Source organism: Oryctolagus cuniculus, chromosome 9, assembly GCF_964237555.1.
Source record: "Oryctolagus cuniculus chromosome 9, mOryCun1.1, whole genome shotgun sequence".
Taxonomy (NCBI): Eukaryota; Metazoa; Chordata; class Mammalia; order Lagomorpha; family Leporidae; genus Oryctolagus; species Oryctolagus cuniculus.
The window spans coordinates 127,044,335-127,071,773 of NC_091440.1; positions in this window are offsets into that span (position 1 = coordinate 127,044,335).

A 27,439-nucleotide genomic window follows, 5' to 3' on the forward strand; every position below is an offset into this window, starting at 1 on the left:
CACATTATTTGAGTAGCTGGCATTATAAATAAAAAGAAAGACATTTTTATTTATAATGTCTGATAGGGAAATTATAAGAAAGAGCAATATCCCATAAAATTAGCTTTAAAAACTGGCTGAACAGGAGATACCAACAACACAAGTGAATGGCTCGGTCTCTGTGGTCATTTATTGAGATTCAGAACCTTAAAGTGGACAAACAACCATTCTAAGGTCATGTGATTATACTCCATTAGGATATAATCCCAAGTCATGTCCCTGAGTCAAATTAAAAACATTCCTTACAGGGCCGGTGCTGTTGAACTGTGGGTTAAGATACCATGTGCAGTGCCAGTATCCAATATGGCCCCTGATTCCAGCCCTGGCTGTTCCACTTCCGATCGAGCGCCCTGCCAATCTGCCTAGGAAAGCAGCTGAAGATGGCCACATGCTTGGGACCCTGGCAATCACACGGGAGACCATGAAGAAACTCCTGGCTCCTGGCTGCAGCTCTGCTCAGCCCTGAACAGTGCGGCCATTTTGGGAGTGAACCAGTGGATGGAAGATCTCCCTCTCTCTCTCCCCACCTCCACTCCAGCTCTCTCTCTCTAACTCTGGCTTTCGAATAAATTTAAAAATTCTTTTTTTAATCATTAGTTTAATGGGACTCAGGGCTCACCTGCTTTATATCCTACATCCTTATTCTCTCTGAGATTCTGAGGTCCACACCCAGTTGCCAAAACGTGGTCTTCCGGACAGGCAGGAAGCTGGGTCAGCCAGAGGTCCCTCAAGCAGCATTCACGTTCCACACATGGGCTGACCAATCGAACAGCACCAGCCAAAGGGAGCGGCAGGAAGCCATCAATGTCACGGTGTTGTAAGACATGATCATTTCCTTTGTACTCCACGTCATGCATGCCGGAAACCCCTCGGCCATATGCAGAGGTCATGACTACGCACAAACTACACCCCAGTCAGCTGAGTGTAAAATAGCACAGAGGAGACACCAGAGCTCTATATCCCATCAGGAAACCCTGCCATGGTTTCTCCCTCACTTTTAGTGCCCTACACTTTCACTCCTCCCCTTGTACCTTTTATTTATATGCAGGTTTTACCCAGAGGATTTCTTCCTACTTCTCCCAGAATACTGCACTGAGTTCCACCCCTGGCAAAGTCCTTCTCAGGAGCTCACTATCAGAATTAGTGCCTCCAAAAGAAACTTTTATTTTGATGCTTACAAAAAAAGAAGTTGTCTCCTTTATTTCACAATGGTGAAAGGCATGCAAATGTCACTCAGAGGAGATACCCAACTCACTCGTCACCAGGCTTCTGTCTCCCTCCTGCAGCTAGCGTCAGATCCCCAGTAGTCAGAGCAGAAATACTGGGAGAAGGGCGCACACCACAGAACCCACTATCCAGGTATTAAAGGAATGCAGAAAACAAGGGAACCTGGACAACACTCCACTAAGTCGTGCTCGGCAAGCTCTGGGCGTCCCCCGCAGGTTCCGTGTTCATCTCCTTCTCTTCTCGGTTCCTTCCCACCAGTAGGTCAGGCAAGGTGCACACCTAGAGAGAGCAGGAGCTCTCCTCAGACAGGTGCAGCTTCACGAGTCCATACCCTTACAACTTTTGGTAACATTTTGCATGTATTTCCATTTATGCAATTTTCTGAGCCAGCACCTCATCTGTGATCCCAAACCATGGAGGCCCCATTCAACATCCTGTTCCCCTCCACCCTGGCTCCCCGTGGGCCCCATTGCTGGCTGACCACTGCAAAGTCTGAGCACTTCAACAATTTCCTGCAGATTCAAACAAATACTCGAAAGAAGAGGGCGCAGAATGACAGTGAGGGGAAAGGTATTTGCCAAGACTGGAGGTGAAAGGGAAAACAAAAAAGCTCTTTTTTTTTTTTTTTTAAGATTTGTTAATTTAAAAGGTTGACAGAGACAGAGGAAGAGACATAGAAAGATCTTCCATCCACATGCTCACTCCCCAAATGGCCATACACCAGGGATAGCCTAGCCCAAAGTCAGGAGCTTGGAACTCCAAATGGGCCTTCCACAAAGTGTGGCAGGAACCCAAGCACTTGGGTCATATTGCACTGTTTTACCAGGCACATTAGCAGGGAGCTGGATCAGAAGTGGAGCAGCTGGGACCGGAACCGGTGCTCATGTGGGATGCAGGAGTCACGGGTGGCAGCTTCACCTCCTGCACCACAGTGCTGGCCCTTGGAAGCCCATTCTCCCACCTTTCTTTCTGTTAGTTTAACACAGAAGAGAGAATTAGAAGTGGGTCCCTTTTCTGGAACAGTATACACTGTGTTTAGGGATTTCTGTCTGGGTGTCCCACCTGAGTCATTTCTCCCACTCTAGCACCAGACAGAACCCAGGGGCTCCTGTTTTGGGAAGTTTTACTCATGAGGCTCCCCTTCACGGAGCCCTTCTTCCTGTGTGAGACACTTCATTCCCATGGAAGTGAATCGGCAGGAAACAAGTAACTCCCTCTTAATGAAAAGTTAGTTGTCCAGCTGTCTACAGTAGTGAAGAGCAAGAATGACAGAAAGACCGGAGACTAAGATAAGACTGCTTTTCAAGATTTCTATTTCTCTTTTACAATCCATAATAAAATAGAAATTAAGCTTAAATGACCTGCCCTTTCTACCACTCCAGATCCGAGGCTGAAATTCACAAATTCATACTGAAAACACTCCAGGGCATGAGCTGTCTAAATTTCTTCCTTTTCCCCGTCACCCATCTAAAATTGGCCTGCAGGATTTGCCTCATCAATCTCTATATTATATGGTCTGTGGACCTGGAAATTAACAGCAAAAACAAAAATAATAATCAGAACCAATTTTTATGTGCCTGACACTGTAGCAAGTGATTTAAATATATTAACTTATGTACTATAACTCCAGGAAATAAATTATTATAAGCCCTACGTGAGATGGTCCCAGCTACATAATTCGTCATGAAATGGACAGAATGCAGATGTGGTATAAGCATCAAGTACTGTTCAGATGTCAGCAGCCACTTCTCCGTTGCATTCTTCTTCATTAAGGTTTGCGGCTGCAATGGCAGCCGACATCTGCAGTAGGAATTTCTCAAACTCCCAGAGCACTCTGCCATCTCAGTTCATCAGGTCCCACAGCCGAGAACCACGTGTTGCTGCTCCACAAAGCCCACCCCGCAGCTCAAAGGGCTCCCACCCTGCTGACCACCTGCACGGAGGCTCTTTGGTCCACACACCCTTTTCCACTTTCCCTGAGGTCCTCCTGTTCCGGTTCCTGCTGTCTCTCATCCTGAGCACCTCTGAGACCTCCAGCGGCACTCCCAGCTCTTCTCTTTGCCCTGTTGCATTCACTGCGGGGAGAGCCCACCAGCAGAGTGCTCCACCCTCTGAGTGACGTTCATGGCAGCCACTGCAATGAGAGGCAGCCTCTCAGGCAAGACATCTCATGCAGGCAAACAATCTGAGACCCAGTTTAATTGCACTACTTCGTCATTGCTTACTGACTCCCGAACGTGTGATTTAGCTTCTTACTATTTAAATTTCATATATGTAAGAAAATAATGAAATATTTGATCAACTTTATAGGCCATAATAATATACAATAATGTGTGAAAAGCCTCTTTGAAACTACAAAATTCATTTTCAATATGTACCTGTTACTAAAATCCACATTTCTTGCATGGGCAATTAGAACCTCCAAAATCTGCCCAACTGTTGCATACCCACAGGGTCTCCTGCTGGAGACTTACCCAATCCCCAGGGACCTTACAGGTCCTCCTTCTCTGCACTTGAAACCTCTGAATATATGGCTTCCTCTGCCAGAATGCCTGGCCCTTCCACGGCCCCTATCAGTGACCTGCCCATTACTTAAGAGCAACACAAAATCTCACGTTCTCTCAAGAGGTGCAGAGACTCCCTCGATGGGACGCACTCACCCACTTTCCTGCACTTTCAGGCCATTAAATCGCCATTCGTGAACTCTTACTGTGTCCCACGCTGTGCCCACGCATGTCTCTGCCTATGCATATAACTCTCCATGCACACATCTGATTATACGATCCCCTGTGCAAATGATTATGGAATCACAGAGGCACAGAGTCTGTGCAGCGACCCTTGTGGGGGATATAATTCTTCTCCTTTAGAGAAAAGGAAACCTATCTATAGCAAGGTCAACACCCTGCCCAAGATCACACCAAGCGCAGGGCTGAAGTTGGCTATGGCTGTTTCCCTAGAGAGAACTTCTTATTTTTTTTAAAAAAGATTATTTTATTTATTTGAAAGTGTTATAGAGAAAGGTAGAAAGAGAGAGAGACAGAGAGAGAGAGAGAGAGAGAGGTCTTCCATCTGCTGGCTCACTCCCCAAATGGCTGCAATGGCTGGAGCTGAGCTGATCTGAAGCCAGGAGCTTCTTCCAGGTCTCCCACATACGTGTAGGGGCCCAAGGACTTGGGCCATCTTCCAGCGCTGTCCCAGGCACATTAGCAGGGAGCTGGATTGGAAATGGAGCAGCCGGGACATGAACCAGCACCCATATGGGATGCCAGCGCTGCTGGCTGGGGCTTTAATCCACTGTGTTTCAGCGCTTGCCCTAGAACCTCTGATCTTAACTCATCCTTGGTGTCAGTATAACCACAGTCAACCTCAGAGCAGTTAACAAGGCATTTATTCATCCCTTTTGTAAGGTGATGAACCCCTGGTAAACCACAGTCATTTCTTATCCATTTATACCACCAACTGACCAGTTATGCTTTACACAGAGCAAACAGCCAGTAAATGTTTACTGAACTGAAAGGAACTCAGAGAATCTGTTATTCCTCCAACTACAACCTCTTCTTCTAGCCCTGCTATTTCTCTCACTCCCTCATTCTCTTCTCTTACCAACCAGGGCTGTGCTAGGATGGAAAATAAGAATACAGATGCCCGGGACACAGGCGTGAGAAAGAACCACTTGGAAGGGAGTGTTTCCCTACCTTCATCTGGGCAATTAAAATAAAAATATATTAGCGTCTCAAGTCCTTCACAAAATATATGAGCACGTGACAACCACTGCCTAAGTACTGACTCCGGTAGCCAACAACTCAATGCAAAGAGCAGTTGCTATTTTATATTACACCCATAAATTAACTGCAAAGAGATTCCTATCAAAGTTTCTGCTAAAATATTAATCATATGAATGTAATTTCCTTTGTTCTTTTAGGCAACAAAGGAAAAGGAAGAGGTACATCATCTAACAAGAAAGAATTGGAATTCAAAGCTTTTAGAATAAAAATTCACAAATACTATTTCTCTTTGAACAGCAGGGGAAAATATTCCTCAGCTGGTCCAAGAAGCAAAGACACAGTGCATGTTAGGAAAAATTACAGCTGAACAAAAACACCAAAGAGAACTGAAGTGTCTGTGGGTTCTTTCTGGATTGCACTCCCCTGGACACATGAGATGGCTCAGCTAACCCTTAATAACCCACGGCATTCTACAGAGGAGCAGAGACGGCTTTGATGTCTTCTTTGATATTCACAGGCGGATTCTAAGGGAGGACGCTGTCCAACCAGCAAAGAAGGCATCCACAGATGTCTCCACCACACCAAGGCTCAAATTAACTTTCAAGATCCTGTTTCAGGCCTATAATAAATCTTTCTTCCTGAAATACTAACCTCTTATCCCAGCAGGCTACTTATAAAGAAAGGTTTGTGCATAAGAAAAAAGTTCCCGGTATCAAATCAGGAAATACAGAAACAGGGGATATGGGAAGCCCAAGGGAAGATAATATCCGTTCTCCAAAGTGGCTTGAAAATCATGAAGGGCATGCGCATCAAGGTCCTGCTGAGGCAGGCACCACGGCTCACTAGGCTAATCCTCCACCTTGTGGCGCCAGCACACCGGGTTCTAGTCCCAGTCGGGACGCCAGATTCTGTCCCAGTTGCCCCTCTTCCAGGCCAGCTCTCTGCTGTGGCCCGGGAGTGCAGTGGAGGATGGCCCAAGTGCTTGGGCCCTGCACCCCATGGGAGACCAGGAGAAGCACCTGGCTCCTGCCTTCGGATCAGCACAGTGTGCCGGCCAAGGCGGCCATTGGAGGGTAAACCAACGGCAAAGGAAGACCTTTCTCTCTCTCTCTCTCACTGTCTACTCTGCCTGTCAAAAAAAAAAAAAAAAAAAAAAAATCCTGCTGAGACAGGGCAGCTGGAGGAAGCAGCTGAGCCACCTGCAGATAACAGCTCTGGCATCTCAAGATCTACAGGAGATGGGTTTGGTTCCCCTTGCTCTGATGATGCACAGACTCCTTGCCTGGACCAGGCTCACCAGCTTAAGGGTCTAAGCCTGACCCAGAATGACCTACAGCTCGTCATATGCTCACTGTGATACATCAGGACACCAAATGACATGCCTGCAGCCGCCAGGCCCCAAAACATCAGACTGCATAAGGAGCTAACACGGAGAGTAGCTAGATTCTAGAAAACGTCAACACATTTGCCAGAAAAACCATGAAGATCCCTCCCCCTTATTAGAATGCACCTCCACTTCCATTCAGTGAACTGTGTAATGTCAATCACAGATCAGAGGGAGGGCCTTTCCCCTCCCAGCAGGCCACGCTGTCTGTGTAGCATAAGTCTTGGTTTTCTCAGTACAATGCTTGCTTGTTGCTTGCTGTTTGCTAGTCACTAACTTGCTCCTGAATTCTTTGTTTTTTTTTTTTTTTTTTTTTTTTACACAATGATTTATTTAATTATTTATTTTAGAGTCAGAATTTCAGTGAGAGAAAGAGAGATAGGGAGATCTCCCACCTCTGACTCTCTTCCCCAGATGGCCACAAGGGCCAGAGTTGGCAGGCCACAGCCAGGAACCTGGAGCTCCATCCAGATCACCTTCTGCTGCTTTCCCAGCTGCATTAGCAGGAGGCTGGATCAGAGGAGAGTGACCAGGACTCCAACAAGTGCTCTGATACGGAATGCCAGCATTGCAGGAGGCAGCTTAAACCACTGTGCCGTAACACCGGCCCCCTGAATTCTTTCTTAAAGTGAAGGGAATAACTCGGGTACTGGGCAGCTGTCGCTGACTGGAGCCACTACCCTGTACTAACAAGAGGAAACTGTCAGAACTCTTGTCATTGCACACAAGACAAAAAGGAAGCCAGAGACAGCAACTGACATGCAGTCACACTTAGTGTCAAGTGTCAAGCTGCAGGAGGTGGAGTGCTGTTCCCAGGCACCACACCATCAATGCAGCCAGAAAATCCACAAGGACAAGTTCCATTCCCTCTAAAATTAGTAACATTACTCAGTTTTGGGGTTACTGGGCACATCTGTCATTAAGTGATAGAGAAGTCTCAACTGAACAAGGATATCTGGCTTGTCACGCACCTCTGATGCCCTGGTCCCCATGAGCGCACACTCTGTGTCCCGTCTCACACACCTAAGATGCCCTGGTCCCTGCGAGAAGCACACTGAGTGTCCTGTCTCATACAGACAGGTGCCCTGGTCCCTGTGAGAAGCACACTGTGTGTCCTGTCTCAAACATGGCAGATGCACTTGTCCCCGTGAACAGCACACTGTGTGTCTCCTCTCATTTGTTCCTCAGAAAAACCTCGGAGTAGAAGTCCTTCCCAACGTCACAGACAATGTTTAGATTCTCATCCTGGAACCAAAGCCAGGAAATGGTAAAGGCAGGACACAAACCCAAACTGAAGGCCATCTACTAAACTATCCTGTATAAATCTAATCCAAAAGCCAGTTTTTTCAGTGTGTTTTCAAAATTACAAACAATATGAGTCATTGCATTTCTGCATGTCTATAATGCAGTGAATATTGGCTTTTATAAAAGTATAACAACCACCTGCATCTCTGGTGGCTCCACTAACAGTTCCCAGTACCACATACTCAGTACTCAATAAACATCGGTTAAGTACAGAATGAGCTGAAGCAGCGTGCAGGCATGAATTCCTTATACCAACATGTTACAAGATAAATGTATGGAGTGCATACTGCACAGTGAGGCGGAACCCAGTTCTGAGCAGGCTGATCCAGGAGCTCTAGTGAAAAAAAGCTCAGCACAGAGAGAGGGGCCACCCAGCCAACGAGCAAACCTGAGACCAACCCATTCCACGGTCGTTTCTGAGGTTGACCAGTCAGCCAGCTCAAGGCCACAGATTTCCCACCAGGCAGGGAGAAGATGCAGACAGAAGCTGAGAGAGATGGATCCAGGACAGGGGCCCTAAGAGGGTGACACCCAAAGAATTCATGAGATGAGCACAGGAAGAACATAGACACAAACCTGCTGCTAAAAGACAGCACGGCATGTGGGAGGAAGCCAGGGAAATCCAAGATGGCAGGAGGGTTGCCTACTGGCCCGTGGCAGGAGGGGAGGTGTGGTGGAATGAGAAGGCCATGCCAAGATGGCCACTGGCAAGCGAGAGTCAGTTACTCAGGAATGGCTTTGGAACCCACCTGGCAAAGGAGCCTGCCTGACAACGGGCTGTGATTGGATGGCTTCAGAACCTGCCTGGCAACAGGCTGTGATTGGTTAGGGCATAGACCGCCCCTTGACCAGATTGGCTGCCTCTGCTATATAAACTGCTGTACCAACTGAAATAAAGGAGTCTGCGGGCTGTTCACCTCTGGCCCGCTTTCACCTGAATCCCGGGGTCTGTGTGTTGACTCCACGCCTCTTGCCCCCACCACACTTCTCCTCTCACAACAAATCCACAGCAACAGGGAGCTGCAGAGATGAGGCCTCTGGGCTTCTGAGCGCTGGGAAGGAGTCCAAGCTCACTGAGGGCAGTGGGGAGCCAGAGCAGGAGTGGTCAGAGTTCAGGCAGGCAGGGCAGTACTGGCCCATGCCGAGGGCGTGGAGCTTTGGGCCCAGCCCAATGCCCCAGGGGCAACACCAACAACTGGGCCCAGAAGAGGAGGGCACCTAGCACTTTGGCAAAATAGATAACCAGAGATATTTTAGAAAAGTTAAGGGGGCTCTAGAGGCGAGAGGTGGAAACTATAGTGTGGATAACAGGAAATCACGTCCTATATACCTATCAGTGTGATTTAGCTGCTCAATTGTCTCAATGCATTTTATATATTATATATATATATATATATTTGACAGGCAGAGTGGACAGTGAGAGAGAGACAGAGAGAAAGGTCTTCCTTTGCGTTGGTTCACCCTCCAATGGTGCCGCGGCCAGCGCACTGCGCCGATCCAAAGGCAGGAGGCAGGTACTTATCCTGGCCTCCCATGGGGTGCAGGGCCCAAGCACTTGGGCCATCCTCCACTGCACTCCCGGGCCACAGCAGAGAGCTGGCCTGGAAGAGGGGAAACCAGGACAGAATCCGGCGCCCCGACCGGGACTAGAACCCGGTGTGCCGGCGCCTCTAGGTGGAGGATTAGCCTAGTGAGCCGCGGTGCTGGCCTCAATGCATTTTAATCTTCTGCTAACTGGTCATTTGTTTGTTTTACGTGAGAATTCTCCATTCTTTGAATATTTATCAGACAATGAGTCATGCACATAATTATCTTCATCGTGTTTTAATATCATTTTGAATGTTAGACAGACTTTTCTGTCCATTTTCTTACTGAATTCTTGAGAAAGTCTTGTGAGCTTGCCAAGACAGCAACTTCTGCCCCATGTTAATGTTGAGGCTCACAAAAGTAAAACAGCCAGAGGCAGTGAGGGAGGAACCAGAATTTTAACATCCCTTTAGCTACATGATCACAAGGATGCAAAATTGAGTGCATTTTTTTCCTTCCTCTCCATCTAAGCCTGTTACACACCAGAAACTACAAAGAATCCATGAAAATAATAACTCCTACAGCACATACTTGTGCAGGTGCATAAGTAAACTAACCGCCAAGAAGATTAAAAACAGCCACTGGTGTTTTAATCATATTTTATAAATCCCTAATTGGAATATAGGAGGCAAAATGTTATGCACTGTTAAGCTAGGAAAACAGGGTATTCCACACTGGAACCATCTCAGGAAATTAGGGACATACGTGGGTGCCATCATTGTGCAGAATTTTCCAAGAATTCTACATTGCATTAATTAATTAATATATTGCATTAATACAGCAAGCCTCAGTATAACCCTACAACATGGGTGCTATTACTCTCTATATTTTACATAGGGGAAACTGAGGCACTGAGTGGTTGGTAACTTGCCCCAGATCCCACAGCAAGTAAGTATGTGAGTGATATTTAAGCATAAATAAATTTAGACCTTGTTGAATCACAGCCTTTGTTCTTAACCTTTGATACTCTGCTACCTTCCTCATTATTGTCAGTAAAATCTCCGTCTTTACCTCCCAGGAGAATACTTGAACTTCACTTCCTATTCCCAGAAATATGGATCCATCCATAATACATGTTACAAAGAATAATAACTCAGGATAACAGGCTATTGCTATGTAATTTTGGAACCCAACAAAATGACTACAACAGTTTTATGACTACGAGAACAATGAACAACCCAAATGTCATTATTCAACTGCCCATTATTCAACTGCCCAGCCACGCAGTGGAAAGAGAGGTAATGCGAGAGATGGAAAACATATCTGTGAACTTCTGACCTCAAGAAACACCCAGGCAGGCATGAAGGACTTACTGAGAGGGGATATTTGCATAGCAATGCGGAACATGCAGTGTTTGCATCCTGGGGCAAACACTGCTCTGACCACATGGGGCAATGTTTAAGGTCCTCATCGCAGCCCTAGAAAGCAGGTGTTGTTATTAAACACACTTTACAGAAGAAGAGCTGAGGCCCAGAAAGCTAAGTCGGCTCACATGGCACTACGGATGCAGTATTTTGCAGAACTGAGGCCTGCAAATACGCTCTCTGCCCCCTGAGCCCAAACTCCCATCCGTCTCTCTTTCACAAATTTGTGTTGGTGACAGGATGAGTGATTTAGGTTGGAGCCATCTCAGATTCAAGGCAGGAGGCTGAAGAAAGCTCATGTAAGCCTTAAGCCTTATGCTGAAACCAGTTTCTAACACAGCTTTCAACAGAGGGCCTGAAGCAGGGGTGGGTGGTGGTGCTCTGACTCCCGGCTGACTACCCAGCCAATTCATCTTCAACAGCCACAAATCCTACTTGGAAGAAGAGGAAGTAGAACAGCAGCGACGGTCCCTGCTCTGGATCTCTCCCACCTGGCAACAATCCAGCCAGTCCCTCCCAGGTGAACAGACAGACAAATGCTGCGATGTCTCCATAGAAGGGAATACTAGCCAGCAATTAAAAACCAGACGGCCACTACAACAACACGGATGACTCTCCAAGCGTACACGAAACAAAGAGGCCAGATGCAAAGAACACACTGCCTGATGCCATCTCGCGGCAGTATTCTAAGAGAGTGATGGGGGCCGGTCAGTGGTTGTGGGGGGTGGGATGCAGTTGGTTGAGGGGGCCGACCAGGAAGCGGCCTGAGAATTCCGTGGAGTACTGGAAATATAAAGGCTGTTTTTAGGGTGGTAAAAATAATCTACACCCTGATTTTGATAGTGGTTTTACAGTATATAAATTTGTCAAAGCTCATGGATGTGTTCCCTGAAGCCATGTGAATTTTTACATTAGATTCTGGAGGGTGGGGGCCGGCACTGTGGCTTACTAAGCTAAGCCTCCGCCTGCAATGCCAGCATCCCCTATGGGGGCCAGTTTGTGTCCTGGCTGCTCCTCTTCCAATCCAGCTCTCTGCCTATGGCCTGGGAGAGCGCCAGAGGATGGCCCAAGTGCTTGGGTCTCTGTACCCACATGGGAGACCTAGAAGAGGCTTAGCTTAGGATTGGCCTTGCTCCACCATCATGGCATTTGGCGAGTGAGCCAGTGGATGGCAGACCTTTGTATCTGTCTCTCCTTCTCTCTGCAACTCTGCCTCTTAGATAAATAAATAAAAGTTAAAAAGAAAAAAGATTCTGGATGCTGTCCTGGATGGTAAGAAGGACATCCATGAGAACACTGGCAAATTCTTCTAAGAGTGTTAGATTCATGAACAGTATTACATCCATGGTTGTTCACTAGTTAGTAAGATGCTGGCATTTTTCTCCAAGTCTGAAACAATATCAATGTAAAGCATTTAAAGTTTTTCAGTGAATGGTTTTCATACCCAAGGTCATGCAGAAGCCAAGAAGCTTCCCAGCTTCAGCTTCCTGCAGGCCACAGAGTCCCACTCCATCCTCCCCACCCTCCCCCCCCCAACACATACATGTCACTACAGTGTGGCCAGAGCTCTTCAACAGAGCAGGGGTCCTACTCAAACGCAGGGCACTTGACATCAGGTCAATAAAGAGAGATGCAAAAAGAGGAACCTCTTCATAGCCCAAAGAAACCCAACCCAAGAACAGGTCTCAACTCTTACTCCTGCTCCCAGCGGGGCTTACATGTGGGGTGTGAGGATTTGACTACCACTGCAGATGGGACCAGAGAGTAGAGAGTAAGTCACTCTCTGTCCAATCTCACCAAACACCTTTGCAACCTACACAAACACCAGGCAACTAAGGACAGCAATCCCCAGAGGTGAAAAACAATGGCCCCCGCTTACCCATCTGAAAGGGGAGCTGAGGTGTGAGAGCCCCAGAAGACAACCGTGGGTGGAGATCAAAAGGGCAGAGAGAGAGAGAGAAAGAGAAAGAGAGACAGAGCGAGCGAGAGCGAGAGAGCTCTTCAGATGTGCCGTGGCAATTCTGAATATTTTTCCCTTAAGGACAGAAGTGTGTGTTACATTAAAAACAGCTTGTAGATTTTGTTTAAGCCTTCACTTCTGGTTTCTTTGGTTTATACTTGATTTGATATTTTATTCTGAAATTCACTCACATGGAAAGCTCCTTGGGGGAAAGCCCTAAGAAATATTGTGGACTAGACATAGCACCGCACTGACCCCAGCCCAAAGTATTCAAAATATGCATTCAAACTTCAGTCACACCGGGACATCAGTGTTGAATTAATTTGTTTATCAGTATTGCAGAAATAGCGTGCACATCACAGGGCGTGCCAAAATGAAACACTCGCTTGTCTCGGTTACGTAACTTTCTACCTCCCTCCTGATCTCTGTCGACCTGGAGATCTCTATGGGAGCCACACTCAAGTAGGAAAGTTGCTAAGGAAACCAGACATCCCGGTCTGTTCCATTATTCAACACGCATGCTTAGTTAATATTTTTTAACCAACTCCAAAGCATAAGATATTTGCAATGGGTAAATGTGAAACCAACACAAAAGACCACCATTTCGACTGAGAATGAGGCACTCGGTCCCCAGAGCTCCGCCCACCACCCTGGCCTTTGGGTAGTCCTGGCGCAGGAGTGGGTGTCAATCAGTGGCCACCGAGACAGCAGAGAGACACTAAAAAACAAATACGTAGACAAAAACCACACACACACACACACACACACACACAAACTCAAAAACCTGCAAAACCCAAATTTAACCCAAAGCCTCTCCACTGTTGTCTAAAAATGGGCTTTTCACTTGTTGTTTTTGTTTTCCTACTCAGTGCTGCTAGCAGCAAGGGCTGCCCAGGAGCCACACTGCCTCCTCTCCAGGAAAGAACTCCAGAGTGGGGCTGGCTCGGAGGGGCGGGGCTCTGCCTCTGCTCTGTGGTTGCTCACGTGGCCACTTCTCCAAGGGGGAGGTCCTTCCTCCTAAGGGGAGGGAGATTCACAGTTTGTGCGGGACCTCAGTGGGGACTTCCCAGAACTTTGTGAATTTTTGCTCCTTCTATGGCCCAATGTGTTCTGCACAGCTGCTGGCATTTAGCATGCTAATATAAGACGGTGAGCATGTGATGAGCTGTAGGTCAATCTGGGTCAGGCTTGGCCACCTACACTGGTGAGCCTGGTCCAGGCAGGGGCTCTGGGGGACCAAACCCATCTCCTGTAGACCTGGAGATGCCAGGACCTACCCTATCGGCTCAGCTGCTTCCTGGCCTCCGGGTCTCGCCTGGGCTCCTGTACTACTCAGACTACCAATACCAACAGATTCTGAGAAGGAATTGAGATGAGGTACACAGTGCGCTGCACACAAGGGCACTCAAAGAAGCCACTGTTAGGATGGTGACAGTGGCTCCACGCGATCCACTAAATCTCCCGTGGTTGGTGATGCCGGAGCCACACACAGGGAGGGAATAGTTGCTTCCCTCAGCCCTGGAGTGGAAGAATGCAATTCAGGTAAGAAGAGAAACAGGAGGATCCCTCCGTCCACCTCTTCCTACATAGGGAGCAGAAACCATCACAGTCTTGTCCTAAAGATAACACCTCAATCTGCCTCCTAACATGCTCTCCCATCCTGAGGCTGGAGCTCTGCAGTGAGGGGGAGAAGAGGCGCCCCGCTGGGACTACGAAGGTAGAAGAGGCAACCCCAGGGCACAGGCGGACAGAGCCCATGCAGGGGAAGGGAAGTCTGCACAGTAACATGCGAAGCTGTCCCCTGCGTGTCAACTCACGGCCCCAGCAAGCCCCAGCCGCCCCCGCCCTGTCACTCACACACCCTGACTGCTACTGCTCATTCCCCAAGGCCTGCAACTCTCTGATCGCCAGCGCCTTCACAGGGAGCTGCTTACTCGATGTTTCCATCCTGTTTGCAGCCAATGTCCTGCCCTCCCTGATGTCCTCTCACACTGGACCTGTATTTCCAATCACCAAACCCGTAAACTCGTCCTCAAATAAAGCACGTCTTTGGGGGTTTCTAAGTATTAGGGACAATTCGCTGCTCAACCGGGTTCCCCCTGCTGTCCCAGGTCAGGGTTCTGCACAGCAAGCGCTGAATTTAGCAGGTGAATTCATGACAGGGAAGTCGCAGGCAGACGCTAGCTTCTAAACACCTGACGGACGTCATGATCACATTTTAAATCGCTTTTTAAGGATACGTATTTTGGTCCTAACCTGAATTCATGTGCAAATCGAACTTCTCTATAACATTTCTCTGACAAGTCCCAGTGGTTTACAAGATTGAGAGAACTTCAAAAATTCCATGGGAAGTGGAATTAAAAGGTGTTTATTTTGATAAAAAAAAATTGACATTCACGAATACAGAGGTTCTTCAAGAAATTCGTGAAATGCATATTATGAAAAAACTATCCATGGGCTCAAATTTTTTACATCAAAATAAACTCATCCTCCATTTTCCTTGGAATTTTGAGGTACTCTCAAATGAGACTAAATCACCATCTTTCAAGACACTGGCTTAATGCAAAAGAAAACCAATAAAGACAAACCAGAAATTCAAGGAACAAAATGAGGTTCCTTCATCTTGCTCTTAGCATGTCTCTGGGATCCATTATTCACTGCATATAAAAACTTTAGTCAAAAGTGTTTCCTGAGTGGAAAATAAACATGAAGTAGTTTCAGTGCATTTATTTAGAAAACTGGAGCCCTAGGAGTTTCTCACCCACACTTTATAACTGTCACACAGACTCATCATCAGATTGAGGCATTCAATAATCAAATAAAAATACAGTGGAAAACTCTAGCAACAGACTCGGTGAGGCAGAAGAAACAGTATCTGATCTGGAAGTCAAGTCTTTTGAAATGTCTCAATCAGACAATAAAAAAAGGAGAAGAAAAGATCAGAAATACCAGAACAATATTTGGGATCTACAGGATGCAATCAAAGGGTGAAATATATGAGCCTAAGGAAACTCCTGGAGGTACAGGAAAAAACAATTGCTAGAAAACATAGTCAGAGAAAAAACAGCAGAAAATATCCTCAATTTGGAGAAAGATATGGACGCCCAAATACAACAAATGTGTAGATCCTCAAATAGACATGATCAGAAAAGATTCTCATCACATCAAATCATAGGCAAGTTTTCTAAAGTCAAACATAAAGAGACTCCCCTAAAATTTGCAAGAGGAAAATGACAGTTCACCCTTATAGTAACTCCCATTAGATTAACAGCAAATTTCTCAATGGAGTCTCTACATACCAGGAGAGAATGGTGATATTGATGGGAAAATGGCAGGAATAATCCAATACTTGTCAATAGCAACATTGAATGTAAATGCACTGAACCTGCCAGTCAAAAAAATACAGAATGACTGAATGGATTAAAAAGACAAGACCAGCTATGTATTGCCTACAGGAAACACGCTTCATCAACAATGACACACACACTGAAAGTGAAAGGATAAAGATATTCCACGCAAATGGAAACTGAAAGCAAGCAGTACTCAAGTAGCTATACTCACAGCACAGAAAATAGACTTTAAGAAAAAAACTGTTAAAAGGACAACGAAGGTCAGTATGTCTCCCTTGAAGAATCAATTCAGCAAGAAGATGTGACTATAGTAAATGTATATGCTCCCATATGCTAGGGCACCAAGTTTTATGAAACAAATGTTAACAGATGTTAAGGGAGACATAAACTCGAATGCAGTAATAAAAGGGGACGTCAACAGCCCACTTTCATCAATGGATAGGTAAAGAGGACCAAAAAATAAAAAAAGAAACATGGAGCTAATCTATACTATGGATGAAACGGACATAAGTGGTAGAGCCAGAACTGTCCATCTCTTAGCAGAACACACATTCTTTTCATCAATGCATGGATCACTTTCTAGGACACTAGAACACTAGGACACTAGGACACATGGGTCATTTTCTAGGCTATAAAATGAGTATCAATAAAGTAAAAAAAATTGAAAGCGTATCATGTATCTTTTCTGATCACAATGAAATAAGCTGGAAATTAACAATAAAAGAAAATCTAGAAAATATACAAGCACCTGGATATGAAATAACCTGCTCCTGAATGAAAAGTAGATCATAGAAGAATCAAGAGACAACAAAACACTCCCTGAAATGAAAATAAAACCCCATACCAACACTTATGGGACACAACACAAGCAGTGTTAAGAGGAGAGTTTATGGCAATAAAAGTCTACTTCAAGAACCTGAAAAGTTATCAAATAAGTGATTTAACAATGCATCTCAGTAACCAAGAACAAACAAATCCATGATTTGTAGAAAGAAAAAACAGATAAGAAATAGAGCCGGCGCCGTGGCTCAATAGGCTAATCCTCCACCTTGCGGCACCGGCACACCGGGTTCTAGTCCCGGTTGGGGCGCCGGATTCTGTCCCAGTTGCCCCTCTTCCAGGCCAGCTCTCTGCTATGGCCAGGGAGTGCAGTGGAGGATGGCCCAGGTGCTTGGGCCCTGCACCCCATGGGAGACCAGGAAAAGCACCTGGCTCCTGGCTCCTGCCATCGGATCAGCGCGGTGCGCCGGCTGCAGCGGCGGCCATTGGAGGGTGAACCAACGGCAAAGGAAGACCTTTCTCTCTGTCTCTCTCTCTCACTGTCCACTCTGCCTGTCAAAAAAAAAAAAAAAAAAAAAAAAAAAAAAAAAAAAAAACAGATAAGAAATAAACTGAGAACAAAAAAAAAAAAAAATGAAGAGCTGTTTTTATGGAAAGGTGATAAAACCCAATTAACCAAAGGAAAAAAGGAGAAAACTCAAATTAATAAAATCACATATGAAGAAGGAGATATTACAACTGAAACCAAAGAAATGCAATAGATCTTTTGGAATTGCTACAAACAACTATATGCCAACAAACAGGCAAATCTAGAAGAAACGGATACTTTTCTAAACATGTATAATTTACTAACACTGAGGCTTGAAGACATGGAAAACTTGAACAGACCAATAACCAAGGCTGAGATCAAATCAATAAAATAAAGAACCTCCCAACAAAGAAAAGCCTGGGGACAGAAAGCTTCCCTGCTGAATTCTAACAAATTGTTAAGGAAAACCTAGTAACAGTTTTCTTTTCTTTTCTTTTCTTTTCTTTTCTTTTCTTTCTTTCTTTTTTTTTTTTTTTTTTTTTTTTTGACAGGCAGAGTGGACAGTGAGAGAGAGAGACAAAAAGCTCTTCCTTTTCTGTTGGTTCACCCCACAATGGCCTCTGTGGCCGGCGCACTGCGTTGATCCGAAGCCAGGAGCCAGGTGCTTCTCCTGGTCTCCCATGGGGTGCAGGGCCTAAGCACTTGGGCCATCCTCCACTGCACTCCCGGGCCACAGCAGAGAGCTGGACTGGAAGAGGAGCAACCAGGACAGAATCCGGCACCCCGACCGGGACTAGAACCCAGGGTGCCGGCGCCGCAGGCAGAGGATTAGCCTATTGAGCTACGGCGGCACCGGCAGTAACAATTTTCTAACACTATTCAAAACAATGGAAAATGAGGGAGCTCTCCTAAACCCATTTTAGGAGGCCAGCATTGTCTTTATTCCAAAACCACACAAAGATACAAAAGAGAAATATAGACCTATACCTCTAATGAAAATACATGCAAAAACCCTAAACAAAGTACTAGGTAATCAAATATAACAACACATCAAACAGATCACCCACCCTGACCAAGTGGGATTTATCCTAGGGATACAGAGACAGTTCAATACACTCAAATCAATAAATGTGATAGATTACATCAATAGCATGAAGGATGAAAATCATAGAGTTACCTCAACAGATGCAGATAAGCATTTGATAAAAAAACAAAATATGCTTTACAAGTTAAAAAAAACTTAAAAATTTGCATTTTAAAGGAGTATACTTCAACACAAACAAGGCAATATATTACAAACCCACAGCCAGCATCATACTGACTTGAGAAAAATTGGAAGCATTTCCAGAAAGATCTGGAACCAGACAATGATATTCACTCCCACCACAATTATTCAATGCAGTTCTGGAAGTCTCTTGCCTGAAGCATTAGATTACAAAAAGAAATCAAAAGGATACAAACTGGGAAAGATGAACTCAAATTATCCCTGTTTGCCGGTGACATGATACAGGAACTAAAAAATTCCACTAAGAGATGATTGGAAATCATAAGAGAATTTGGCAAAGCTACAGGATATGAAATCAACACACAAAAATCAGTACCATTCTTATACACCAACAATGTTGTGGCTGAGAAAAAATTTGTAAGATCAGTCCCACTCATAAAAGCTCCAAAAATTTACATACCTTGGGATAAATTTAACAAAGGATATAAAAAAATTTCCACTACAAAAATGACAAAACATTAATCAAAGAAACCAAAGACACAAAAAAATGGAAAAATTTTCTATGCTCATGGATTGATTTAAAGAATGAATATTATCAAAACATCCACACTACTGAAAAAAATTTACAGACTGACTATGGTCCCAATCAAAATTCCAAGGACATACTTCTTAGAACTCGATAAAAATCCTAAAATTTACATGGACACATAAGAGACTCCAAATAAGAGACTCCAAATAGCCAAAGTAACTCTAAACAATAAAAAGAAAGCTGGAGGCATCATAATACCAAATTTCAACACATGTTACAGGCAGGGCTTTTAAAATCAAAACAGCCTGGTACTGCCAGAAAAACAGACACGTGGACCAATGCAATTAAATCTGCACATCTATAACAAGCTAATTTTTGACAAATGAGCTAAAATTACCCTCTGGACAAGGACAGTTTCTTTAACAACTGGTACTGTGAAAATTGGATTTCCACATGGAAAATTTGAAACAAGACCCTTACCTTTTACTTTATTAAAAAAAAAAAAAACACATAATGGGTTAGGTTCTAAATTTGAAGACCTAAAATCATAATACTGCTAGAGGAAAACATAAGAGAAACATTGCAAGACATTAGGTTGGGCAATTATTTCTTGAAAAATACTCCAGAAGCACAGGCAATAAAAACAAAATATACAAACGGGACTACATTTGAATGGGACTACTAAGAAGCTTCTGAACAGGAAAGGAAACACTCAACAAAGTGAAAAGACATCTCAGAGGATGGGAGAAAATATTTGCTAACGACAGAGCAATGGGTAATATCCAGAATCTGCAAGGAACTCAATAAACTCCACAACAAGAAAACAAGCAATCCAGCTAGGAAATGGGCAAAGATGGCACGGGTGCTGTGTCCTAGCAGGTAAAGCCACCTCCTGCATTGCTGAGATCTCGTATGGGTACCAGTTCATGTACCAGCTGCTCCACTTCTGATCCTGCTCCCTGCTAACAGCTGGGAGGGCAGTGAGGACTGCCCAAGTGCTTGGGCCTCTACCATTCATGAAGAAGACCTACATGAAGCTCCTACCTCCTGTCATTGACCTGGCCCAGCCTCAGCCTGTGACCATTTGGGGAGTGAATTGGAGGATGGATGATCTCCTTCTCTCTGTTTCCCCTTTTCTTCCTCTGTAACTCTAACTTCCAAAAAATAAATGAGGAAGTCTTTTTAAAAATGTTTACATAAAAAAAGAAATGGGCAAAGAAATATGGACATGCATTTTTCAAATGAAGAGATACAAATGGCAACAGACAAATGAAAAAAAAATGCTCAGGATCACTACCCATCAGGGAAATTCAGATAAAACCTACATGAGGTATCACTTCACTCTCGTTAGCATGGCTATTCAAAAAATAACAAAAGAATAGCAAGTGGTGGTGAAGTTGTGGAGAAATAGCTATCCCAATACAGTATTGGTAGGAATGCAAACAGGTACAGCCATTGTGGAAGACTGTACAGAAATTCCTCAGAAAACTAAAAATAGATCTATCATGTGACCAAGCTATCCTAATCCTGGGAATTTATCCAAAGGAAATAAAAGCAGCATATGAAACTTACCTGCACACCCACATTTATAGCAGCCTAATTCACCATAGCTCATATACAGAATCAACCTAGATGTCCATCAACTGATGACTGAAAAAAGAAAATCTGGTATATTTACATGATGAAATATTACTCAGCCATGAAAAAGAATGAAGTATTGATATCTGCCAAAAAAAAAAAAAAAAAAAGATTGGAACTGGAGATCACTTTGCTAACTGAAATAAGCTAGATCCAGAAAGACAACTATTACATGTTTTCTCTTATTTGCAGAAAATAGTGTAGATAAAGAGTATAGCAACTTGGTGGATGTCATATCATTTGGAATTTAGTTATAAATATTGGTTCACTGAATCATACCATGCAAATGATCATATATTTTCCCCATGTTATAATCATTGTCATGACTCCCTTACTCTGTGATGGTACCATCTCGTCTTTAAGAAGTATATATGTGTACAATGTCTACATTTGAAGCAAATGTGACAAACTGTAAAAAAACTATAAAATATTGATTTTTAAAAATGTTAAAAAGGAGATAAAAATAAACTAATATGGATGCTTTTCTTTTTAGTGTTGATATTGTGTTTTTGGCAACCCTTCAATCATTTCATTCCTTGTTATATGCAAGTCATAATATTTGGCTAAATAAAAACAAATCAAGATTTTGCTTCTGGGAAAAGAAAACCTTTTTTAAGATTTATTTATTTATTTGAAAGTCAGAGTTACACAGAGAGAGAAGGAGAGACAGAGACAGAGACGGAGGTGTCTTCCATCCCCTGGTTCACTCTCCAATTGGCCGCAACAGTCAGAGCTGAACCAATCCGAAGCCAGCAACCAGATGCAGGGTTCCAAGGACTTGGGCTATCTTCTACTGTTTTCCCAGGCCATAGCAGAGAGCTAGATCGGAAGTGGAGCAGCCAGGACTTGAACCACTGCCCATATGGGATGCCAGCACTGCAGGTGGTAGCCTTACCCGCTAAGCCACAGCACCGGCCCCCCTACAAAAAGACTTTTATAGGCCAGGAAAAGGTGGAATGACACATTCCACCTTCTCAATGAAAGGAACTGTAAAAAAAGAATTCTTTACCCACTGAAGTTATCTTTCATAAATAAAGGTTAAGTAAAGACTTTCCAAGATAAGAAAACTGAAGGAATTTGTCACCATCAGAACAGTCTAAAAAAAAGATTCTTTGGTGGACCAATGGGAATAAACAAAAAAAGACAATTACTGTCGTGAAAATATGTGAAACTATGAAAACCAATAGAAAAGACCAAAGGATATTTAAAATAAAAAGACCAAATTGTAAAAAAAATAATTGAAATAAAAAAAAATAAAGGACAGGACTATGCATTGCCTTCATTAGTAACTTTCAGGGTAAATGGACTACATTCCCCAATGAAAAGATGTGACTAGTTGAATGGATTAAAAACAAAATAAAACAAGGCTCAAGAAACTATTTTATCAGTGAAGATAAACACAAAGTGAAGGGATGGAAAAAGGTATTCCATTAAAGCGAAATCGAAAGAAAGTATGAGATATGTTCTCCCTGATCTATGAGAACTAACAGTGCATCTAAAATGAAAACTGTAGAAGTGAAATCGACATTTTGAGAAGCAATGACTTGAAGAGCCCTCATCTTGACTGTCAAGGAACAGTTTTTATTTTTCTCTTATTCATACTATATGTTGAATTTTTTACTCAACATAGAGTTAATCATATGTAATATAAAGTCAATTGAAAATACAGCTCGGTAAAAAAAATAAGAAGGGGAATAAGAGAGGGAAGAGGAAGTTTGTAACTGTAAAGCTGTATAGTTCTGCATATTCCTACGGACTTACTTCTAAGGGTACAGTTTAAAAACTTGTCATGGGTCTCCAAATCCCACTAAAAGTGGTGGTAAAAATGCCATCTTAATTGATAAAGTGATCACATTAAGTGTTAAAATGAACATATAGATAGGATTGTTAAAGAGATCATATAAAAAGCATCAAGTGCTTCGTAATACTAGACAGAATTAAAAAGGAAGGAATGTATAACATGGGAAGCAGTCCACACAGCAGACTCATAGAATGACAATTGCTTTAAGTAGTACTCTGACCTCAGAATCAGCTCTTAAGGCATTCAGATGTGGCTAAAAAGCCTGTGAAAGCATTTCAGGCATGGAAAGCCAAGACACAGTGGCAAAAAATGTTCTACATGAAGGATCTCTGTGAGAAAGACCCCAGTGGAAAGATGGGGCCATCAAAGGAGGATGTACTTTTCTCTGAAGGGAGGAGAGAACTTCTACTTTGCTTATGGCCCTATCCAAATACTGACAGAGTTTGTGATCACAAAAGGCTTCCATAACCCTGGAAGCTCATGACAAGAGCCTTGAGGGATCACTGACATCATAAATATGAGTGTTAATTGTTAAATTAACAGCAGAAGTCACTGTACACTTACTCCCCATGTAGGGCCTCTGTCCTTAATAATGAGTTGTACTATGAGAATTAACTACAAAATTTGTTCTCAAACAGTACTTTTTACATTGTGTGTGTGGGGGGGTGCAAACTGTTGAAATTTTTACTTAGTATAGAGTTGGTCTTCTAAATATAAAGTTAATTAAAATGAATCGTAATGAAAAATGGGATGGGAAAGGGAGTAGGAGGTGGGATGTGAGTGGGAGTGGGATGGTGGGCATGCGGGGAAGAACCACTATATCCCTAAAGTTGAACCTATGAAATTTGCATTCACTAAATAAAAGCTTTAAAAAAATAAAGTATGAGAAGCTAGAGCATCAGACAAAATATATTTTAGGTACACAGCTGCAAAAATACAACAAAATTATAATCACTACATAAGGATCAATGACCAATTCAGTAAGGAGATATGATTGCAAATGCATATACATCTAATGCTGGAGCACTTGGCTTTACAAAACAAACACTATTATTAGATGTGATGGGAAAGATAAACTCTAATATGATAACAGTGGGGCTTCAATATTCTACTTTCTTAATGCAGAGATCATCCAGATTAAAAACTCAAGAAACATTAGGGTTAAAATATGCTGTAGACTAACTGGGCCTAAAAACATCTTCAGAACATTCCATCCAACAACTGCAGGGTATATAACCTTTTCATCAACAATGGGACATTCCCAAGGTCAGATCATATATTAGGTCACAAAAGAAGTCACAACAAATTCAAGAAAACTGAAATTGAATCATGTGTCATTTTTGAACACAATAGTATAAAATAAGAAGTCAACAAAAAATGAAACTTTAGAAATTATATAAATATAGAGACTGAACAGCGATGTCCCTAAATGAATAACAGGTTATTGAAGAAATCAAAAGGAAAACTTAAAAATTCCTTGAAACTAATGAAAATATGAAAACTTACATGATACAGTAAAAGATATATTAGGAGAGAAGTATATAGCAATACGCACTCAATAAGAAATGACAGATATCAAATAAACAACATAAAATGTAATCAAGGCCGTAGAAAAAAAAGAACCAGACCCAACATCAGTAGAAGGAAAGGAATAATAACAAATTAGAGAAGAAATAAATTAAATAGAAGCTAGCAGAATAATAAAAAATATTGTTGAAATGAAGAGCTGTTTTTTGAAAAGATAAAAATTAATAAACCTTTAGATGAACTAAGAAGAAAAGAAGAGTCAATAAATAATATCAGAGATTAGAAAAAGGAGATCTTGCAACTGATAACACAGAAACACAAAGAATCATTAGGGACTACTATGAACAATTATATGCCAATAAATTGTAAAGCATAGAAGAAATGTATAAACTTCCAGATACATACAGCTTAGGAAAATTTAACCATGAAGACATATAAAACCTGTGCAAAACAACAATGAATAATAAGATTGAATGTGTAATTAAAAAGCCTCCAAAGAAAAGCCCAGGAAGAGATGCTTCATTGCCAAATTTTACCAAACTTAAGGAAGAACCATGAGAAATTGTTCTGAAGCTATTTTAAAAAACTTCAAAGTCAGGGAGGAGAGGATTCTTGTGAATTTATTCTGTGAAGCCAGAATCACTCGGATTTCATAGTCAGAAAAAATACACAGCAGTGACAACTATGGACAGACCTCCCTGACAAAAATGGACACAAAAATCCTCAACTCAGTACTAGCAAACTGAATCCAACAACACATCAAAAAGACTATTCATACCCAACAAGTGGGATTTATCCCACTGACACAGGGATGTTGCCATTAGAAGCATAATCAATGAATGTAACGTTAAAACAACAGAATGATCCTACATGGCAAGTGGGATACACAGCAGACTCCTAGAATGGCACATGTCCTAAACAGCACTCTGGCCTCAGAATCAGCCCTTAAGGCATTCGGATCTGGCTGAAGAGCCCATGAGAGTACTTTAGGCATGGAAAGCCAAGCCACTCTGGCAAAAAACAACAACAACAACAACAACAACAAACCTAAATGAAAGATCTCTGTGAGTGAAATCCAAGTGGAAAGAACGGGCCATCAAAGAAGAAGGTACCTTTCTCTGAAGGGAGAAGAGAACTTCCACTTTGACTATGACCTTGTCTAAATAAGATCAGAGTTGGTGAACTCAAAAGGCTTCCATAGCCTTGGCAGCTCATGACAAGAGCTTTGGGTGATTACTGATGCCATATACAAGAGTGTCATTTGTTAAATCAACAACAGGAGTCACTATGCACCTACTCCCCACATAGGATCTGTCCTTAATGTGTTGTTCAATGTGAATTAATGCTATAACTAGTACTCAAACAGTATTTTACACTTTGTGTTTCTGTGTAGGTGCAAACTGTTGAAATCTTTACTTAATATAAACTAAGTTGATCTTCTGTATATAAAGATAATTGAAAATGAATCTTGATGTGAATAGAATGGGAGAGGGAGTGGGAGATGAGAGGGCTTTGGTGGGAGGGAAGTTATGGGAGGGAAAAACCACTGTAACCCAAAAGCTGTACTTTTGAAATTTATATTTATTAAATAAAAGTTAAAAAAAATCAGAATGAAGGATAAAAATCATATCATCTTAATAGATACAAAAAAGCATCCAATAACATTTAACATCCATTCATGACTTTTAGAAAAATGAGCAAATTAGATATGGAAGGAACACAGGGTACCATTCTAAAATCTATATACAACCAACTCACAGTCAACATCTTACTTAATAACCAAAACTTAAAACCATTTTCTCTATCATCTACACACATACAAGTGTTCCACTCTTCCCACATTTTTTCAGTATAATACTTGAAGTTTTAGCCAAAGCAATTAGACAAGAGAAGGAAATAACAGGAATACAAATGGGGAAGGAAGAAGTCAAACAACCCCTGTTCGCAAGTGACATTATGCTATATATAAAGAAACTGCATGATCTTCCTTATATGTGGGAGCCAAAAATTTTTTTAACTCAAAAAAGGATGCCTATGTATATCAGTTTTGCTCCAAATAGAGTGTTTTGTCAAAGATTGTTTTGAATATTTGTCAAATTGATGGAATTATATACTACTATGGTTTTAATGATTTTGTGACTATTTTAAAATTTGCTTTGATTGAGTGAGGTTGAATAACTCTTCATTTGATGATTATTTACAGCTCTTGCATATTTCCCTACTCGACTATTGTGTTTTTATTTTTTATTTGTAGAATTTTTTATTTAGTAAAGCCATTAAACTTTTGATTTTAATGTAAATTAAAATGATGCTATCTCAAAAAATATTTCAAATGATCTTTACTTTTTAAAAAAATGAAACCAAAAGACTTCACCAAAGACTACGAAAACTGAAATTAATTCAGTCAAGTTGCATGATACAAAAGCTTTACATAAAAATTAGTAGCATTTTATACACCAATAACAAAGTCACCAAGGAAAAAATTCTAAGAGCTATCCTATTCAAAATAGCTTGGTGCCTCAGAATAAGTCAACCAAGGATGTAAAACACCTTCAAGATAAAAATTTCAAACCACTTATGAAAGAAATTGAGCATGACACAAACACACAACAATGGAACAACCTCACATATGCGGGGACTGGAAAAATAAATAGGTAAAATGCACACTTTACCCAAAGCAATTTACAGATTCAATGTAATCCTCATCAAAATACCAGTGACAGTCTTCACAGAAGTAGAAGAAACAATCCTAAAATTCACATAAATATGCCAAAGATCTCAACTAACCAAAGCAATCTTGAACCAAAAGGACAGACCTGGGGGCATCATCTCAACCCAGTGAGACAATTTTCCCTTTCCTGCTGTGAGACAAGAAACTCTTAGAAGAAAACTTGTGGAAGCAGCACATGACACTGGCCCAGTGACTCTAACATGAGCCTCCCAAAGTACAGGCAACAGAAGCAAAGACACAGCAGGGTTATAGCGAGCCAAGAAGGTTCTTCACAATAAAGGAAGCAAGCCACCGAGTGAAGAGATAACCCACAGCACCGGGAAAGCAAACTGCAAAGCATTCATCTGACAAAGAATAGTTATCCGGGATGCATAAGGAAGTCAGAAATCTCAACCACAAAGTAATTACCAACCTGGTTTAGAAATGGTCTAAGGATCTGAAGAGACATTTCTCAGAATAAGAAAGACCAATGGCCAACAAATACATGAAAGAAAAACATTCAATATCACCAGCCATCAGAGAAATATGGATCATAAGCTCAACGAGGTATGCTACAGTATGCTACATGTTTGCTACAGTACTATTGAGAACAATAAGCATATGGAATCAACCTAAGTATCTATCAATAGATAAAGCAATGTGGCATATACATGCTGAAATATTACTCTGCCATAAAAAGGGAAAAAATCATGACATTTTTACCAAATGGGTGGGATGAGAGATCCATGTATTAAGTCA